The following is a 21,581-nucleotide window of genomic DNA, read 5'->3' as shown; positions in this document are numbered from 1 at the left end:
ATAGGAGTTTTGAAAAAGGCATAAGTCGGCCGGGAGCGGTGGCTCAAGCCTGTAATCCCAGCACTTTGGGAGGCCGAGACGGGTGGATCACGAGGTCAGGAGATCGAGACCATCCTGGCTAACATGGTGAAACCCCTTCTCTACTAAAAATACAAAAACCTAGCCGGGCGAGGTGGCGGACGCCTGTAGTCCCAGCTACTCGGAGGCTGAGGCGGGAGAATGGCGTGAACCCGGGAGGCGGAGCTTGCAGTGAGCCGAGATCGCGCCACTGCACTCCAGCCTGGGCGACACAGCGAGACTCCGTCTCAAAAAAAAAAAAAAAAAAAAAAAAAATAGAAAAAGGCATAAGTCTTCTAGAAGATACTGTAGGAGAATACCTTCACAATCTTGGGATAGGAAAAGATTTATTACATAGGACATAGAAATAATAAACATAAAAGATATGTTGGCTGATCATGGTGGCTCACACCTGTAATCACAGCACTTTGGGAGGCCAAGACAGGTGGATCACCTGAGGTCAGGAGTTTGAGACCAGCCTGGCCAACATGGTGAAATCCTGTCTCTACTAAAAATACAAAAATTAGCTGGGTGTGGTGACAAATGCCTGTAATCGCAGCTATTCAGGAGGCTGAGACAGGAGAATCACTTGAACCTGGGAGGCAGAGGTTTCAGTGAGCCGAGATCATGCCACTGCACACCAGCCTAGGCGACAGAGCAAGACTCTGTCTCAAAAAACAAACAAACAAAAACAAAAGATATGTTGACCTAGAGGAAGAAAGCGAGGGAAAATCATTTATAAAAATAGAGAGTTTATCTGGGCCAAGTTGAGGACTGTAACCCAGGAGCACAGATTCAAGTTGCCCTGAATAAATGCTCCAATTAGCAGTCGTTACAGATGGGTTTTTAAAGGAAAAAAGGGGAAGCCGTCCCTAAATGGTCTACCAAGAATTTACATTAAAATAACATAAGCTATTGATTAGCTAGCCATTGATTTTTTTGTATCAGAAATTCCAGGACATGAAGATAACAGAAAAGACAAAAAAAAAAAAAAAAAAAAAAAACACACACACACACAAACAAACAAACAAACAAAAAAGCAAAAATGCTTTTAAACAGTTGCCCCAGGCATGAATGTGGGAGGGCATGGGGAGCTGTGACTGAAGTCCCATACTCAAGTCTCTTGGGGCCTGATCAATTTCGTATACCTCACATAGACTGTTCTGAGCTATTTTTCTTTTCTCAGGTCAATAAGTTGGACTACATTAAAATTCAGAGTTTTTGTGCATCCAAAGATGTGTTAAAATATAAAGCAAGCCACTGAGTAAGAGGACATTTGCAACACATACATCCAAAAAGGAGACTCAACTGGGCACAGTGGCTCACGCCTGTAATCCCAGCACTTTGGGAGGCTGAGGCAGATGGGTCACTTGAGGTTAGGAGTTTGAGACCAGCCTGACCGACATGGTGAAACCCCATCTCTACTAAAAAAACAAACAAACAAAAAACCAAAATTAGCTGGGCATGGTTGCGTGAGCCTGTAATTCCAACTACTTGGGAGGCTGAGGCAGGAGAATTACTTGAACCTCAGAGATGGAGGTTGCAGTGAGCTGAGATCTCGCCACTGTACTCCAGCCTGGGTGACAGAGCAAGACTCTGTCTCAAAAAAAATAAATAAATAAATAAGGAGACTCATATCAATATGTATATCAAGGCTGGGTGTGGTGGCTCAGGCCTGTAATCCCAGCACTTTGGGAGGCCGAGGCAGGCGGATTACCTGAGGTCAGGAGTTCAAAACCAGCCTGGCCAACATGGCAAAACCCTGTCTCTATTAAAAATACAAAAACTAGCTGGGCGTGGTGGTGCACATCTGTAATCCCAATTACTGGGGAGGTTGAGGCAAGAGAATTGCTTGAACCTGGGAGATGGAGGTTGCAGTGAGCCGAGATCCCACCACTGCACTTCAGCCTGGGTAACACAGTGAGACTCCGCCTAAAAAAAAAAAAAAAAAAAAAAGAAAAAAATGCATATCGAACTCCTACAAATCACAAACAAGCAGAAAAGCCAATGGAAAAATAGGCAAAAGATTTGAAACAGGCGCTTCACAAGAGAATATCCAAATGGCTAATAAATGGCTAATAAGCATATGAAAAGGAACTCAATCTCATTAGTCCCCAGGGAAATGCAATTTAAAAATCACACTGAGGCCGGGCGCGGTGGCTCAAGCCTGTAATCCCAGCACTTTGGGAGGCCGAGACAGGTGGATCACGAGGTCAGGAGATCGAGACCATCCTGGATAACACGGTGAAACCCCGTCTCTACTAAGAAATACAAAAAACTAGCCGGGCGAGGTGGCGGGCGCCTGTAGTCCCAGCTACTCGGGAGGCTGAGGTCGGAGAATGGCGTGAACCCGGGAGGCGGAGCTTGCAGTGAGCTGAGATCCGGCCACTGCACTCCAGCCTGGGCTACAGAGCGAGACTCCGTCTCAAAAAAAAAAAAAAAAAAAAAAAAAAAATCACACTGAGGCCGGCGCGGTGGCTCAAGCCTGTAATCCCAGCACTTTGGGAGGCTGAGACGGGCGGATCACGAGGTCAGGAGAACGAGACCATCCTGGCTAACACGGTGAAACCCCGTCTCTACTAAAAAATACAAAAAACTAGCCTGGCGAGGTGGCGGGCGCCTATAGTCCCAGCTACTTGGGAGGCTGAGGCAGGAGAACGGCGTAAGCTTGGGAGGCAGAGCTTGCAGTGAGCTGAGATCCGGCCACTGCGCTCCAGCCTGGGCGACAGAGCGAGACTCCGTCTCAAAAAAAAAAAAAAAAAAAAAAAAAAAATCACACTGAGCTCCCACTATACCCACCAGAATAACTAAAGCTGAAAAGAATTACAATGCTAACTGTTATCGATGCTGTAGAGAAACTGAAATTCTCATACTTTGCTGGTAGAATATAAATTAGACGATCAATTTGAAAAATTGGCAGTGTCTATTAAAGCTAAACACTTCATATGTGTATGTGTATGGCCTATGACCCAGTAATTCACTCCTAAGTATTATCCCACAGAATTTTGTATATATGTACAGAAGATAAGTGTAAGAACGTTCATAGAAGCATCATTAGTAATAGCCCCAAACTGTAAACACCTGATGTTCATCAATAGTAGAATGCAAATAGTAGAAAAAATTATGGCAGGTTCATAAAATGCAATTTTAGGTAGCAACGGAATTAGTAAATTACAGCTACATGCAAAAACATGAATGAATTTTATGATGTAATGTGGAGAAAAAGACACAACAGAGTATATACTGTATGATTTTATTTACATAAAAATAAAAATGAGAAAAATCAATTATTTTAGTAGAAGTTAGGATAGTAGTAGTGACCTTTGGGGAACTTTGAAAAATAATGTCTAAGAGAGCACTTAATGACGGTTTCTGGGGTGCTGGTAATGTTATGTTTTCTCTTCTTTTCTTTTTTTTTTTTTTTTTTTGAGACAGAGTCTTGCTCTGTCACCCAGGCTGGAGTACAGAGGCACGATCTTGGCTCACTGCAACCTCTGCCTCCCAGGTTCAAGCGATTCTCCTGTCTCAGCCTTTAGGGCCTCACCTCTTAATACCATCTCATTGGCCATTAATTTATTTTTTATTAATTTATTTTTTTTGAGATGGAGTCTCGCTCTGTTGACCAGGCTAGAGTACAGTGGCATGATCTCGGCTCACTGCAACCTCTGCCTCCCAGGTTCAAGCGATTCTCCTGCCTCAGCCTCCAGAGTAGCTGCGATTACAGGCGTGTGCCATGATGCCTGGCTAATTTTTTTTGTATTTTTAGTAGAAACGGGATTTTGCCATGTTAACCTGGCTGGTCTTGAATTCCTGACCTCAAGTTATCTGCCTGCCTCGGCCTCCCAAAGTGCTGGGATTACAGGCATGAGCCATCACACCTGGCCCAGCCATTAAATTTTAACACATGAATTCTGAGACATTTAGACCTTAGCGGTGAGAGTAAAATAAAACAAGTTGAAACAGAAAAGCTTAATTACTCACAGGCTTTTGTTAAAAGACCTGTTGAATGACACCTTTTGGTTATTAGGAAATTGAACCCAGGAGGCAGGAGTGAAATTCAAGACGCAATGCTGAGTAAAGAAACTGGCGTGACTGGGTGCGGTAGCTCATACCTGTAATCCCAGCACTTTTGGGAAGGTGAGGTGGGAAGATCCCTTAGAGCCCAGGAGTTCAAGACCAGCCTGGGCAACATAGGAAGACCCCTGTCTCTATTAAAAAAGAAAGAAAGGTGCAAACATGTTTATAAATCTACTTGAAAAAAAAAATGAGGAGGCTTAGAACGCCCACTGGAACTAAAATATTACAGACTAATAACATGAAAGATGGGAGAATTGGAGAGAAATAATCTAAGTTTCTCATATTTTTAAGAAGGATAAATAAAATGAGTTTTAAACTTTGTAAAGTCAAGAATTTAATTTCTCCTTCCTTTCCCTCTTTTCTTTCTTTTCTTTTCTTTTCTCCCTTCCTTCCTTCCTTCCTTCCTTCCTTCCTTCCTTCCTTCCTTCCTTCCTTCCTTCCTTCCTTCCTCCCTCCCTTCCTTCCCTCCCTCCCTCCTTCTTTCTTTCTTTCTCTCTCTCTTTTCTCTCTCTCTCTTTTTCTTTATTTCTTTCTGATACAGGGTCTTGCTCTGCCACCCAGGCTAGAGTGCAGTGGTGTGATCATGGCTTACTGCTGCCTTGACCTTCAGAGCTCAAGGGATCTCCCTGCCTCAGTCTCCTGAGTAGCTACAGGTGTGTGCCATCACATCTGGCTAATTGTTTTTTCAATTTTGGTAGAGATAGGGTCTTGCTATGTTGCCCAGGCTGGTCTCAAACTCCTGGCCTCAAGTGATCCTCCTGCCTCAGCTTCCCAAAGTGCTCAGATTATAGATGTAGGTTCCCAAGTCTGAATTTAAACTAAACAGGTAGAAATAGAACATATCATTTCCATACCAGTAAGGGAGGTAGACGAGAATAAAGAAATCTTGGCTGATCCTATAGAAAGCTTAAAAGGATGTGAAAAGAAGCAAAAGAAGGCCAGGCATGGTAACATGGGTGTATAGTCCCGACTACTTGGGAGCCTGAGGTGGGAGGATCCCTTGACCTAGAAGCTTGAAGTTGCAGTGAGCTATGGTCACACCACTACACTCCAACCTGGCCAACAGAGTGAGACTTTGTCTCTGAAATAAATAAATAAATAGATAAGCAAAAGAAAACCATGGCAAATAGAAAGTGCAAATAAAGAGACAGAAATGTAAAAAATATTCAGCAATCTCCATAAATGTGAACAGTGTAAATATGTTTATAAAAGACAGAGACTTTCAGCTGGTCATGGTAGCTCACACCTGTAATCCCAGCACTTTGGGAGGCCAAGGTGGGCAGATCGTGAGGTCAGGAGTTTGAGACCAGCCTGGCCAACATGGTGAAACCCCATCTCTACCAAAAATATAAAAATTAGCTGGCTGAGGTGGTTCATACCTGTAATCCCAGCTACTGGGGAGGCTGAGGCAGGAGAATCACTTGAACCTGGGAGGCGGAGGTTGCAGTGAGCCAAGTTTGTGCCACTGCACTCCAGCATGGGCAACAGAGCAAGACTCTGTATCAAAGATAAAAAAAAAAAAAGAGACTTTCAAAGTATGTTACAAAACCAAAACTCAGCTATGTGTGGATAAACATAAAATATGCAACAGAAAAAATTAAAAGTAAAAGGCATGAAAAAAGTTGTGTCAGGTAAATACCAACCAAAGTAAAGCTGGTGTAGTAATATACAAGAGTTCAAAATAAATCTGAAGGCAAAAAGCAAGATTGGAGTATAAAGAGAATCATTATTTAATGATAAAAGGAGTAATTTACTAGAAAAATATAACAGGTATGAGCATAACACTAAAGAAAACTTCAAAATACATATAGCACAAATTGATGGAATTATCAAGAGAAATGAACACATCCACAATCACACTGGGCAGCCTTAACACCTCTCTTAGAAACAAATAGCTTATAAAAACTTATAAGAACATAGATTTCAGTGATGCTACTAGGGAGGCTGAGGTGGAAGGATTGCTTGAGCCCAGGAGGTTAAGGCTGCAATGAGCTGTGATCATATCACTGCACTCTAATGCTTCTCCCCATGCCAAAAAAAAAAAAAAAAATTCAGAAAAGATTGGGTGTAGTGGCTCACACCTGTAATCCTAACACTTTGGGAGGCCAAAGTGGGAGGATTGCTTGAGTCCAGGAGTTCAAGACCAGCCTGGCCAACATAGCAAATGCTTGTCTCTGCTAAAAACAAAACAAATCATCAACAACAACAACAACAAAAAGAATACCTAGGGCCGGACGCGGTGGCTCACGCCTGTAATCCCAGCACTTTGGGGGGCCGAGGTGGGCAGATCACCTGAGGTCATGAGTTCAAGACTAGCTTGGCCAAAATAGCCAAATCTCATCTCTACTAAAAATACAAAAATTAGCCAGGCATGGTGGCGCATGCCTGTAATCCTAGCTACTCAGAAGCTTAGGCAGGAGAATCACTTTAACCTGGGAGGCGGAGGTTGCAGTGAGCCAAGATCGCACCACTGCACTGTACCCTGGGTGACAGAGCAAGACTCCATCTCAGAAAAAGTAATAATAATAAAATAAAATAAAAAACAACTAAAGGAAGACCTAGAACTGGGTGTGGTGGTATGAACCTGTAATTCCAGCCATTTGGGAGGCTGAGGCAGGAAGATTAATCGAGCCCAGGAATTCAAGTCCAGCCTGGGCAACATAGCAAGGCTCAATCTCTTAAAACACAAAGTTCAGGTGCAGTGGCTCACACCTGTAATCCCAGCACTTTGGGAGGCTGAGGTGGGAGGATCACCTGGGTCCAGGTGGTCAAGGCTGCAGTGAGCCGCGATCATGCCACCACACTCTAGCTTGGGTGATAGAGTGAGACCCTGTGTCAAACAACAACAAAACAAAAACACCTGGAACTTACACATTAGACCACACATTGGACCACTAAAGAAGAGTCAATACATGTTAAAGAGGACATATTATAAACTAACAAAGACTTCCCTTTGGCCAAAACTTCAGTCAGCCTCCTCTGAGTCCTCCGCCTCCATAGGCCTGACCTCGGGTTCTCTCTCTATCTTTGTAGAATCCAGTTTGAGCAAATGACCTGCTAAGTCAGTTTAACAAAATCTAGGCCAGGCACTGTGGCTTGTGCCTATAATCCTAGCACTTTGGGAGGCCAAGGTGGGTGGATCAGCCTGGGCAACATGGCAAAAACCCATTTCTACAAAAAATACAAAAAAATTAGGACGCATGCCTGTGGTCTCAGCTACTCAGAGGCTGAGGCAGGAGGATCGCCTGAGCCCAGGTGGTCGAGGCTGCAGTGAGCCGAGAACGTGCCACTGCACTCCAGCCTGGGTGATACAGTGAGACCTTGTCTCAAAAAGAGAAAGAAAGAAAGAAGGAAAGAAGGAAAGAAAGAAAGACAGGCCAGCCTCAACCTTGGTATCTGACCCCCCCTTGATATCTTATCACCCTGGCCTGCCTTCAGCAATAATGCTATCAGTCAGTTTAGCCAGAACAGAAGCACTTTTATCCTCGATGTTTCTTTGTATTAGTTTTCCATCCACTGACACCCAACCCCCCACTCCTTGGTTATAGATCCCCACTTGTCCTTGTTGGAGTTGGAATTGAGTTCACTCTCTCCCCCACTATAAGACCCCATTACAGAGGTCCCTACACCTATCACCATAGCTCACCTTGGATAAAACCTGCCTTGCCATCTTTAACAAGTATCATGAATCATTTTTTCTTTAGCAAGACCTAGTGCAATAAAATATAAAATCACTATCAAAAAGAGAGCTCCTAAATCCTACGTGTTTGTAATTTAAAAATATGCTTACATTAATTATTGGGACAATTTGGGAAACTTAATATGGACTATATATTATACAGTATATTAAATAAAAATTATAGGAGCCCATTATTTTGGACAAAGTTCCTGCGCTAACAGACCAGATTGAAAATCAAAATGGAGTCACCCATGCTACAGTTCCATTTTCACCACACCCATACTAAGCTGTTGGTTGACCTTTGAAGAAATCAGAAGGAAGGGACAGTGGATTTCCCAAACAGACCAGTGTAAATCTTTAATTGATATAATAAAGTCCTTACACAAAAAAGTAGCCTAAAATAATCTGCTGTTAACTAATCAGTTATTTTTATTTTGTTCTGTCTTCCTTTCCCTGCCTTACAAGAAACAGTAATTTGATTTTATTTTAATGAATTTATTTATTTGGAGATGGAGTCTTGCTCTGTCACCCAGGCTGTACTGCAATGGTGCAATGGCAGCTCACTGCAACCTCCACCTTCCAGGTTCAAGCGATTCTCTTGTGTTAGTTCAAGATTCACTTGAACCTGAGAGGCGGAGGTTGCAGTGAGCTGAGTTCGCACCACTGTAATCCAGCCTGGGCGAGATTCAGTCTAAAAAAGAAAAGAAAAAGAAGAAAATCTACAAATAAATGAACTGCACAGTCCAAACCTGTGTTGTTCAAGGCTCAACTGTAATGCACTCTTTGTTCTTTGTTTCTGCTTTCTTCAGCCCTTCTCTGTCTATAGGGCCAATCTCCATGGCCCGGTGTGGTGGCTCATGCCTGTAATTCCAGCACTTTGGGAGACTGAGACCAGGAGGATTGCCTAAACTCAGGACTTCAAGACCAGCCTGGGCAACAAAGTAAGACCTCATCTCTACCAAGAAAAAAAAAACCAACTAGGTATGACGGTACTGCATGCCTGTAGTCCCAGCTACTGGGGAGTACTGAGGAGGCTAAGGTGGGAGGATCACTTGAGCCCAGGAGATCGAGGTTTCAGTGAGCTGTGATTGTGTCACTGCACTCCAGCCAGGGTGACAGACACCCTGTCTTAAAAAAAAAAAAAAAAAGCCAACCTTCTCTGCTCAGCTTATTATAGCACTTTTATTCTATGTTATGGAATAAAGTGTTGCCTGATTCTAGAATCACACATAAAGGCAATTGAGATCTTTATTATACATTTATTGTAATTTTGTCTTTTGACATGTATAAATATTAAATATCTTGTGTATGATCATGTGGCCTCCACTTTTGTTGAGATGCAATTACTCTGTTCTAGTATAATTATTCTCAAATGTTTTTATTTCAGTGCTACCACCCAACAGGTTCTTCTTCCTTGCCGCACAGAAAAAGCCAGTATGTTGAAACAGAAGGTGCTGCAGTAGAGAAAGAGTTTAATAATCACAGGGTGCTGAGCAAGGAGGACCGGAGATGTTCTTCAAATCCATCTCATCAAGAAATCAGAGGCAAGGGTTTTTAAGGACAATTTGACAGTCAGGGGACAACTAGGGAATTAGTGCTGCTGATTGGCTGGGGATGAAATATAGGAATGTTTAAACTGTCTTGGTGTGCTGAGTCAGTTTCTGGGTGGGGTCACAGGACTGGTGGAGTCAGCCCCTTGGTGTGGGTCATGGGTCTGGGTGAAGTCATTTGGTCTGCCAGAATGCAAAAGTGTGAGAAATATCTCACACCAGCCTTAGGTTTACAATAGTGATGTTATCTATAGGAACAACTAGCGAAGTTACAAATCTTGTGACCTCCAGCAGTTACTTACAAATCTATATGACCTCTGAGCAGTAAGCAATTATAGAAAAGCAAGTATGCCTACAGTTTAGCATAATTCAGACCCCTCCCATGATTCTAAACTCGAGGTCTTTCATTAGCTTTACAAAGGCAATTTCTTTTTTTTTTTTTTTTTGAGACGGAGTCTCACTATGTCGCCCAGGCTGGAGTGCAGTGGCCGGATCTCAGCTCACTGCAAGCTCCGCCTCCCGGGTTTTTACGCCATTCTCCTGCCTCAGCCTCCCGAGTAGCCGGGACTACAGGCGCCCACCACCTCACCCGGCTAGTTTTTTGTATTTTTTTAGTAGAGACGGGGTTTCACCGTGTTAGCCAGGATGGTCTCGAACTCCTGACCTCGTGATCCGCCCGTCTCGGCCTCCCAAAGTGCTGGGATTACAGGCTTGAGCCACCGCGCCCGGCCACAAAGGCAATTTCAGTTCCAAACATGATGGGGGTTAGTTTTGGGAAAGGATTATTATCCTCCTCATCCTTCTTTTCTTTCTTTTCTCTCTCTCTCCTTTTTTTTTTTTTTTTTTTTTTTTTTGTAGAAACAGGGTCTCACTCTGTTGCCCAGGCTGGTCTCAAACCCCTGGCCTCAAGTGATCCTCCAGCCTCAGCCTCCCAAAGTGCTTAGATTACAGGCATGAGTCACTGCACCAGGCTAATCCTTGCTTTAAGGTTAAACTGTAAACAAAATTCTTCCCATAGTTAGCTTGGCCTATGCCCAGGAATGAGTAAGGGCAGTTAGCTTGTGAGGTTAGAAGCAAGATGAAGTCAGTTATATTGTATTTCTCTCACCGTTATAAGTTTTGCAGAGGTGGTTTTATTGGCATCCTTTTACATACACTGCTTTTGAGGATTCCAAAGAGCTTTTGCATTTATGGGTTATATATAACCATATTTACTGAGTTAAAAGTTAAAATTGAATATGTTTTAGAAATATTTATTTAGGCTGGGTGCGGTGGCTCACGCCTGTAATCCCAGAACTTTGGGAGGCTGAGGCGGGTGGATCACAAGGTCAGGAGATCAAGATCATCCTGGCCAACATGGTGAAACCCTGTCTTTACTAAAAATATAAAAATTAGCAGGGCGTAGTGGGACACGCCTGTAGTCCCAGCTACTCGGGAGGCTGAGGTAGGAGAATTGCTTGAACCCGGGAGGCAGAGGTTGCAGTGAGTCGAGATCGCGCCATTGCACTCCAGCCTGGCAACAGAGGGAGACTCTGTCTCAAAACAAACAAACAAACAATAAAAGAAATATTAATTTATTTAAAAATAACTAGTTTCCAAAAAAAACTTCATGAGAAGAATTGCATTGTTTACATTTTTGCAATTCTCTCAATATCTGACTAATGAAAGTAGCTGGATTCTCATAGCTGCTTCTGCATTCATGTTGCTGTTATGTTGTTTGGGTTGAAGTATATGAAGAAAACCCAGCCTCACACAGCTGTAAAAGGAAGCGGGGGGAGAATTTTCATAGTTTTTTCAGATATTGAGGATACAACCGTCCCTTGGTATCCATAGAGGATTCGTCCAGAACCTCCTGTGGATACCAAAATCTCAGGATGCTCAAGTCCCTGATATAAAATAGTGTAGTACTTACATATGACCAACAAATATCTGTATGTATACTTTATTTATTTATTTAGAGATGGAGTCTTGCTTTGTCACCCAGGCTGGAGTGCAGTGGCAGGATCTCAGCTCACTGCAACCTCCGCCTCCTGGGTTCAAGTGATTCTCCCGCCTCAGCCTCCCAAGGAGCTGGAATTACAGGCACCCGCCATCACGCCTGGCTAATTTTTGTATTTTTGTAGAGATGGGGTTTCACCATGTTGACCAGGCTGGTGTTAAACTCCTGACCTCGGCCGGGCGCGGTGGCTCAAGCCTGTAATCCCAGCACTTTGGGAGGCCGAGACAGGCGGATCACGAGGTCAGGAGATCGAGACCATCCTGGCTAACACGGTGAAACCCCGTCTCTATTAAGAAATACAAAAAAGTAGCCGGGCGAGGTGGCGGGCGCCTGTAGTCCCAGCTACTCGGGAGGCTGAGGCCGGAGAATGGCGTGAACCCGGGAGGCGGAGCTTGCAGTGAGCTGAGATCCGGCCACTGCACTCCAGCCTGGGTGACAGCGAGACTCCGTCTCAAAAAAAAAAAAAAAAGAAAATAAAAATGTGTACAATTGTTGCACTGTTAAAAAAATAAATAAATAAATAAATAAATAAAATAAACTCCTGACCTCAGGTGATCCGCCCACCTCGGCCTCCCAAAGTGCTGGGATTACAGGCATCAGCCACCTCACCCAGCCCTGTCTGTATACTTTAAATTATCTCTAGATTATTTATAATATGTAATACAATGTAAATAGCCGTATAGTTATTATACTATATTGTTTAGGAAAAATGACAAGGAAAAAGAGTCTGTACATGTTCAATACAGAAGCAATATTTTGTCTGAATATTCTTCATGCATGGTTAGTTGAATCCATGGATGCAGACCCCTTTGGTTACAGAGAACTGACTGCACTCATTTTCTGTAACAAAATGCATGAGTGATAGTTTCTTAAAAGTTACTTGCAAGGTAGAATTTGAAATAATGAGTATTTTGTACTGTATTACATTTAAACTCTTTTTTTTTTTTTTTTTTTTTTTGAGACAGTGTCTCACTCTGTTGCCCAGGCTGGAGTGCAGTGGTATGATCTTGGCTCACTGCAACTTCTGCCTCCCAGGCTCAGGTAATCCTCCCACCTCCCGAGTAGCTGGAATTACAGGCATGTGCTACTGAGACTGGCTGTGTCTGTTTGTTTTTAAAATAAACAATATATATCTCAATTTTTTTTTTCTGGTTATAAAAGTAATAGATGCTTGTTACATGACATTCAAACCCCACAGAACTGTATAAAGTAGAAATTGAGAGTCCTGCGTAATCCCATCCCTCCCTCATACTCTTTGGTTTAAGTGTCTTCAATTTTTCATGTATGTGTGTGTGTGTGTACATATGGTTATTTCTCTGCAATTTTCTCCTTTAATTTATTATATCATGTAACTTTTTTTTTTTTGAGACAGGGTCTCATTCTCTCGCTCTGTCACCCAGGCTGTAGTGCAATGGTGCGATCTCAGCTCACTACTACCTCTGCCTCCGAGTTCAAGTGATCCTCTCACCTCAGTCTCCCGAGTAGCTGGGACCACAGGTGCATTCCACCATGCCCAGCTAATTTCTGTATTTTTTGTAGAGACTAGGTTTCACCATTTTGCCCAGGCTGGTCTCAAACTCCTGGACTCAAGCAATCTACCCTCCTCGGCCTCCCAAAGTGCTGGGATTACAGGTGTGAGCCATCACACCTGGCACACAGAACATCTTTTGATGTCAGCAAACATCGACCTACCTCATTTTTTAATTTTTTTGATGTATTCCTTATGTTTTATTCCATTCTTTTAATTAATTAATTTATTTTTATTTTTTGTTATTTTTATTATTTTTTGAGACAGAGTTTCATTCTACTGCCCAGGTTGGAGTACAGTGGTGCAATCTTGGCTCACTGCAACCTCTGCCTCCCGGGTTCAAGCGATTCTCTTGCCTCAGCCTCCCGAGTAGCTGAGATTACAGTTGCCTGCCACCACACCCAGCTAATTTTTGTACTTTTAGTAGAGATAGGGTTTCGCCATGTTGGCCAGGCTGGTCTCGAACTCCTGACCTCAGGTGATCCACCTGTCTCAGCCTCTCAAAGTGCTGGGATTACAGGCATAAGCCACTGCACCCGGTCCATTCTTTTTATTTTTTTACGTTAAATTAAATTAAATTATTATTTTTTTCAGAAATGGGATCTTGCTGTGTTGCCCAGGCTGCTCTCAAACACCTGGCCTCAACCAATCCTCCCACCTTGGCCTCCCAAAGTGCTGGGATTTCAGGTGTGAGCCACCATGCCTGGCCTCATTCTATGTCTCAAATCCAATACCCTCACCCGTTGTCCAACACTTCATAAACATACCACAAATCAAAATCTCACAAGGATCACTATTTAAAAATCATTTTACTTTCTTCTTTCCTTGCTCAAAAGGAATGCCCTGCACCATTAGATTATTGTTAATGCCTTTTGAAAAAAAGTACGGAAAATAATTAATACTTTGTTTTTTTATTAATAGTACATTTTCAGATTTACAGACTAATTGAGCAAAATAATACATAGAGTTCCATATACCCATCCTACTACCCTAGCCCATCCTTCATAGTCTCTCCTATTAATATTTTACCCGTGTTATACTTATTATGATTGATGAAAAAATACTGATATATATTATTATTAACTATAGTCCATAGTTAACATTAAGGTTCATTGTGTTGTACAGTTCTAGGGGTTTTGACAATGTAATAACATGTAACCACCATTACATTTCCTTTCCCTTCCCCTTCCCCTTTTCTTTCCTTCCTTCCTTCCTTCCTTCCTTCCTTCCTTCCTTCCTTCCTTCCTTCCTTCCTTCCTTCCTTCCTTCCCTCCCTCCCTCCCTCCCTCTCCCCTCTCTCTCTCTTTCATTCTTTTCTTCTTCTTGTTTGAGACAGGGCCTTATTTTGTCACCTATGCTGGAGGGTGGTGACACAAATATGGCTGCAGTGTCAACCTCCTGGCCTTAAACAATCCTCCTTCTTTTTTTTTTTTTTTTTTTTTGAGACGGAGTCTCGCTCTGTCACCCAGGCTGGAGTGCAGTGGCCAGACCTCAGCTCACTGCAAGCTCCGCCTCCCGGGTTTACGCCATTCTCCTGCCTCAGCCTCCCGAGTAGCTGGGACTACAAGCGCCCGCCACCTCGCCCGGCTAGTTTTTTTTTTTGTATTTTTTTAGTAGAGACGGGGTTTCACGGTGTTCGCCAGGATGGTCTCGATCTCCTGACCTCGTGATCCGCCCGTCTCGGCCTCCCAAAGTGCTGGGATTACAGGCTTGAGCCACCGCGCCCGGCAACAATCCTCCTTCTTGACCTCCTTTAATGCTGGGATTACAGGCATGAACCATCATGCCTGGCCAATCCACTGTTTTGAAATATCTGTTGATGCATTCATTTCCCATGTTTCTCAGTGGACTGAGGTCTTCTCAGGAAAGGAACATGCCCTCTTGTCCATCCCTGGGTTAGGACTGGCATGTCACAGGGGCTCAGTAAACTGGTACCATGTAGGCCAGGTGCAGTGGCTCACACCTGTAATCTCAGCACTTTGGGAGGCCAAGGCGGGTGGATTATTTGAGGTCAGGAGTTTGAGACCAGCCTGGCCAACATGGCTAAATCCCATAAAAAAAAAAAAAATCACAAAAAATTAGCCAGGCATAGTGGCGCATGCCTGTAATCCCAGCTACTCAGGAGGCTGAGACAGGAGAATTGGTTGAACCTGGGAGGTGGAGGTTGCAGTGAGCCGAGAGCACGCCATTGCACTCCAGCCTGGGTGACAGAGCAAGACTCTGTCTCAAAGCAAAACAAAACCAACAACAACAATAAAAACTGGTGCATTATAGATATGAATGATCTGATAATATTGACATCACTAGCAGCAGATCCCCTCAATGTGTGGCAGGTACCATTCTAAGCATTTTTTCTGCGTGAGTTCATTTAATTCTCAGAATTACCCTAGGAGTAGGTGCTGTTATTATCCACATTTTGCAGATGAGGCAACTGAGGCTCAGAGAGGTTAACTACTGACTTGCCCAGGCAATGAGACCTTGAATCATACAAATTATCTCTGCAAATTGGATGAAATCTGTATACTCTAGGAATCTGCTGCAATATGATAATGTTGCAACTGGTTCTTTTTTTTTTTTTTTTTTGAGATGGAGTCTTGCTCCGTCGACAGGCTGGATGGAGTGCAGTGGAGCAATCTCAGCTCACTGCAACCTCCACCTCCCAGGTTCAAGTGATTCTCCTGCCTTAGCCTCCCAAGTAGCTGGGACTATAGGCACTCACCACCACACCTGGCTAATTTTTTTTTTTTTTTTTAAGTACAGATAGGGTTTTACCATGTTGGCCAGGATGGTCTTGATCTCTTGACCTCGTGATCCACCTGTCTCGGCCTCCTAAAGTGCTGGGATTACAGGCATGAGCCACCACTCCTGGCCAGCACCTGGTTCTTTTTAATGGCTTTTAATCATTTCCTGTGGCCCCAACTCTGGCTCTCTGGTTTTTAACTCGATTAAGCTATGTTGCTTAGGCTGGCCTCAAACTCCTGGGCTCAAGCAATCCTCCTGCCTCAGCCTCCCCAGTAGCTGGGATTACAGGTGCATGCCACCGCAAATGGCTCATGGCTCCCTAGTTTTATTAATATTAGGAATTTTTAAGAATATTAGTATTTTTTAGGATTAACTTAAGTGATGAGAGAAAATTTCAAGAAATTAAATAGTATTTTAAAATCTTTCAAATTTGCTTCTCAACCCCATTGATGTCCACTTTCCAAAGCTAAAATCAGAATAGATTTTGTGCTCTTTTATTGGAGGGGTCTGGGGCGTTGGATACCCTACATGATGACTCAGGTAAATGAATGCTGTTGTCCCTGCAGCACCCTACCCTCAGTGCAGGCTTGTGAAGGTGGGCTTGGACTTGGCCATTGTCTTAGTTCAGGATGCTATAACGAAAATATCACAGATTGGGTGGTTTAAAAAACAGAATTGGCTGGGCACGGTGGCTCACGCCTGTAATCTCAGCACTTTGGGAGGTAGAGGTGGCCAGATCATCTGAGATCAGGAGTTCGAAACCAGCCTGATCAACATGGTGAAACCCCATCTCTACTAAAAATACAAAAATTAGCTGGGTGTGGTGGCAGGTGCCTGTAGTCCCAGCTACTCAGGAGGCTGAGGCAGGAGAATCGCTTGAAGATGGGAGGTGGAGGTTGCAGTGAGTTGAGATCATGCCACTGCACTCCAACCTGGTGACAGAGCAAGACTCCATCTCAAAAAAAAAAAAAAAAAAACAAAACTACCTGGGCATGGTGGTGCACACCTGTAATCTCAGATACTCAGGAGGCTGAGGCAGGAGAATTGCTTGAACCTGGGAGGTGGAGGTCACAGTGAGCTGAGATCATGTCACTGCACTCCAGACTGCGTGACACAGACTCCATCTAAAAAAAAAAAAAAAGAGAGAAAAAACCACTTCAGTCCATAGCAGCCACCAAGTGTGGGTTGGGTCTGGCTGTGGGCAGTAGAGAACCTGTTTGGTGGAGGGAGAGGACAACGCAAGGGCACAGAGGCAGTGACAATTCAGGAGAATGCTACATTTAGGGATCCTTGGGAGGGGGAAATAGCAGAAGAGAAGAGAGGAGAGGGAGGTGGAGGCCATGGACTGTTAGAAGCTGTTCAGAGTTGATTGTGTATGGCGTGGGAAGCTCCTGTGGGTATCTGAGCTGTGGAGTAGCTGCTCAGGATTGGGCTTTAGGAGGACAGTGCTGGAAGCAGCAGGTAGGGCAGATTGGGTGGGGGAGGGGACACAGACAGCTGGCAGGGAAATAAGTTTGGAGATGACCATAAATAGCTCTGCTGTCAACGCCTCTCCCACAACCCTCTCCTCCTCCTATTCTCCGATTTCTAATAATGGCTGTGCCATTCTTCCAGTCCCAGGGATGGAAGTCTGAGTCACTCTGACTCCTCCCCCCGCCATGCCCCATGTCCAACCAGCTACAATTCCTGCTGATTCTATCTCTTCTACGCCACCTCTGGAGTCCTGCCCCTCTTTGGGATTCTGCCAGCACCCTGTGTCAGGCCTGTCCCTGGCTCAGGAACTCTTGTCTCCCTTCCCCAGGCTCGATCCCAATACCCTCTCACCACTGTTGCCAGATGTTACCGTCTGCCTATTGCACACCCCAAAATGAATGCCCTGGAGTGTTGGCTGGATGAAATGTGAGCACCTGCGGGATTCATTCCTGTAAGGCCAGCACTTTGGGAGGCCAAGGTGGGAGGATCACTTGAGCCTAGGAGTTCCAGAACAGCCTGGGAAACATGCTGAAACCCTATCTCTACATACAATACAAAAATTAGCCAGGTATGCACCTGTAGTCCCAGCTACTCACGAAATTGAGGTGGGAGAATCACTTGAGCCCGGGAGGTCGAGGCTGCAGTGAGCTGAGATTGCACCACTGCACCATTGCACTCCAGCCTGGGCAACAGAGTGAGACCTGTCTCAAAAAAAAAAAAAAAAAAAGAAAGAAAAAAAAGAAAAAGGCTGGTGCAGTGGCTTGTGCCTGTAATTCCAGCTACTTGGGAGACTGAAGCAAGAGAATCACTTGAACCTGGGAGGCGGAGGTTGCAATAAGCTGAGATCACACTGCTGCACTCCAGCCTATCTCAAAAAAAAAAAAAAAAAAAAAAAGGAGGCTGGGCACGGTGGCTCATGCTTGTAATCCCAGCACTTTGGGAGGTTGAAGCGGGCTGATCACCTGAAGTCAGGAGTTCAAGACCAGCCTGGCCAACATGGTGAAACCCCTGTCTCTACTCAAAATACAAAAATTAGCTGGGCGTGGTGGCGCATACCTGTAATCCTAGCTACTTGAGAGGCTGAGACAGGAGAATTGCTTGAACCTGGGAGGCAGGGTTTGCAATGAGCCGAGATCCCGCCACTGCACGCCAGCCTGGGCAACAGAGCAAGACTCTGTCTCCAAAGAAAAAAGAAAAAGAAATGTGAGTCCCTGACCACTCCTAGCTGTCCTGTCCAGCCTCCCCCGAGACCTTAGAGCTCTTTGAAGAGGCAGCGAGATGGATGCTCCTTCCCCAGGCTCTCCAGGGTCTCCTGCACCCAAGGTGCTTTTCTCCTTGCCAGATCATCTACACTCCTCTTGGGACACCTTCTTTCTCTCTCTCTCTCTCTCTCTCTTTTTTTTTTTAATAGAGATTAAGGTCTCACTCTGCTGCCCAAGCTGGTCTCAAACTCCTGAGCTCAAGGGATCCTCCTGCCTTGGCCTCCCAAAGTGCTGGGATTACAGGTGTGAACCACCACACCCAGCAGACACTTTCCTCTTGTGCCTGCGTTTATGGTGATTGTATACATGTGTGTCTGGCTCCCAGAGGGTAGGGACGGAGTAATACAAATGTTTGTGCCTCCACAGGGAACTTGCACGTGACCTAAATTCAACGACAAATTAGGGTTTGATTGAAAATGTGGAGGGGTGGAAATTTTCAATTCCACTGACCCCAAACGGGAGGATCTGAGCCCCTTTCCTTTAAACACCATCTTTCTCTGCAGCAGCTTTCAGAGCCAATAGTTACCATCACCAGGAATTCCAGACCAGCACAATAAATAGGGGCTGTGGTTTCTCCCTCTTTCTCCTTAAAAAAGTAATAGAAAAAAAATTAGCCAGGCATGGTGGCATGTTCTTGTAGTCCAAGCTACTCAGGAGGCTAAGGTAGGAGGATCACTTGAACCTGGGAGGTTGAGGCTGCAGGGAGCCGTGATCATGCCATTGCACTCCTGCCCGGGCAACAGAGTAAGACCCTGTCTTGGAAAGAACAACAACAACAACAACAACAACAACAACAACAGGATTGGAGTTGATTTGAACTGGAGTTTTACTACTTCCCAGCAGTGCACCATTGAGCAAGTGTGGAAACCTCTACGAGCCAATGGAGCTGGCATCAGCTGCCTCATCAAACAGGGATTGTATGGGAAAGGCTGGCATGGAGCTGGGGCTTGGGAGGCAGGCAGTTAGAGGCAGTTTAAAGATTTTGCTTCAATTGCCTCCAGCTGCTGCTGTGCTTACAAGGAACACAACTGCTCCCTCTCTGATCCCTCAGCAGGCAAAGGCCAGACTCTGGAACACACCCACAGTGCTGCCTCTGGCCAGGCCTCTGAGATACCAGTCCACCATGCAGAGGAAGGGGCGAGTCCTTGGTAGGGGGAGGGGGGCAGCAATTTCATTACCACCATTTCAGAGGTGGTGGTGTGGGTGGTTGACATACATAAGTCTCATTGTTTGAACCAGAAGGATCTTCAGGGGTCCAGTCTTCCAGTTTACAGGTGTGGACATTGAGATCCAGGCACCTGATAATACCAGGTTGGCAGGAAGGTCGAATGCCAGAGGTTTCCATGATCTCTACTTGTGTTTGGAGCAACAGAATTCTGAACAGAGTCAAAGGGATAAGGGGTCTTTTCTGGCACAAGCTGGCCCAAGACCAGGCCTTTGACAGAGGTCTCAGACTCTGGGGGGCCCAAAAGCAGCCCTCCCTTGGGCTCAGCCTTCTGGATCCTAGGGCCAGAGCAGTAGCTCTACCGGCTAGGACTCGGTGAGGGGAGCTTTGAAGTCACTAGTCGAAGGTCACCTTCCTGGCCCAGCTCCACCTGGCACTGTTGACTGTGAGGCAGTGGAGGGGAGGGCTGAGAACACAGCACATAGGTTGCTCCTATTTGGAGTGAATTAGTGTGACTGGGAAAGCAGAGAAGGGAAAGAGGTCAGGTTTTTCCAAAGAAAACCCAGCCCTCAGCTAGTGTCTTAGTTTAAGAAAACAGATGAAGAGAGAAACTTTGTGGCAGAACTAATTATAACCGTCTTTTGTGGCCAGATGCAATGGCTCACACCAGTAATCCCAGTGCTTTGGGAGGCCTAGGCGGGAGGATCATTTGAGCTTAACAGCTGGAGACCAGCCTGGGCAACATAGTGAGACCCTCCCATCTCTATTTTTAATTAAAAAAAAATCTTTTCTATGCAAACAGGAAAAAATGGAACTGTTTTCTACTGTGGCTGCTTGATTACTCCAGGGTCTCAGAAAACAATACCCCAAAACGCAGGCCTCAGGAGCAGCTCTCTCTGACCCTCTCCCTCCCTCCTGTCTTCGGCCCCTCACTCTCCTCGGAGGCCAGCCATAGAAACTAGAATCCTTCTTCCTCAATGCAGGTCATAGAAACCAGAGCCCTTCTCCCCCAAAGCCAGACATCGAACCCAAAAATATTACTCTAACCTTCTCCCACACGTTTCTGGGTAAAAACTGGCCATAAATAAATTATCTGACCTACCTTGTTTGCTTGCAGGTCCTAAGACCCCTCCATCCCAGAGAGAGTCCTGCCCCATCCTCAGAAGGAAGGACTGCTGCAGAGAGAGGCCAAGAAGAATCTACATGGACAGGCCTTGCTGGGTTTCCCCACTCAGGTTATTGGCCTTCTGGTCCAATCATATTTCTTTCTTCGGTTTTTTTGTTTTTGTTTTTGTTTTGTTTTTTTGAGACTGAGTCTCGCTCTGTTGTCCAGGCTGGAGTGCAGTGGCATGATCTCAGCTAACTGCAACCTCTGCCTCCCAGGTTCAAGTGATTCTCCTGCCTCAGCCTCCAGAGTAGCTGGGATTGCAGGCGCACCACCATGCCCGGCTAATTTTTGTATTTTTAGTAGAGACGGGGTTTTCATTATGTTAGCCAGGCTGGTCTCCAACTCCCGACCTCAAGTGATCCGCCTGCCTCGACCTCCCAAAAGTTCTAGGATTACAGCCGTGAGCCACCGCGCCCGGCCCAAAGTGGGATTTCAACTCTCTACACCAGCTGGACGCGACAGCGGACTCGAGGAGGCGCAGGCGCCGGTGGTCTTGGCTCAAGAATGCAGCAGCTGCGCTGGGCTAATGCGCCTTGGGGTTCCGCCCTGCAGGCGAGGGAAGCAAGGGTTCGCTCAGATTGACCTTTGGGTTTAAGCTAAAGCGCCAGTAACTGACATACAGGTTTACATGGGGCATCCTGGAGAGGGTCAGCCTCGCAAGCGGCTCTGCTAATCACCCAGCCCCGATTCCGCTAGCGGGTCCCGGTAGGTCTCACGCCTGTAGCTCCTGCAGAGCTGGGCTTTCAGCAGCGCCCACAGAAGCACCGGCCAGGCCCGGCCTCTGGGTCCCGGCTTCGCGGGACACTGGAGGCGTCGGAGGCCCTGGCCCCGCCTCCTCCCCGGCAAGGCCCAATGGGGCGGCGGGCCCGGCAGCCCCGCCC

The 21,581-nt window shown here is 45.4% G+C and overlaps 1 long non-coding RNA gene across 1 annotated transcript in view; it reads right to left on the bottom strand.

Annotated features, from left to right (window-relative positions):
* LOC114679490 (uncharacterized) overlaps positions 1-21,455 on the bottom strand; it is a 32,934-nt gene extending 11,479 nt beyond the window's left edge. The window contains exons 1-2 of the long non-coding RNA XR_003731445.2: positions 21,321-21,455; positions 20,635-20,707 (exon numbers count right to left, since the gene is read on the bottom strand). This is a non-coding gene — a long non-coding RNA (uncharacterized LOC114679490). The remainder of the gene's footprint in view (positions 1-20,634; positions 20,708-21,320) is intronic.
* Positions 21,456-21,581: the final 126 nt, after the last annotated feature.

The sequence above is a fragment of the Macaca mulatta genome, chromosome 7 (assembly GCF_049350105.2).
Source record: "Macaca mulatta isolate MMU2019108-1 chromosome 7, T2T-MMU8v2.0, whole genome shotgun sequence".
Taxonomy (NCBI): domain Eukaryota; kingdom Metazoa; phylum Chordata; class Mammalia; order Primates; family Cercopithecidae; genus Macaca; species Macaca mulatta.
The sequence above is the reverse complement of the archived record's forward strand: the minus strand, read 5'-3'. Positions and strand labels throughout refer to the sequence as shown.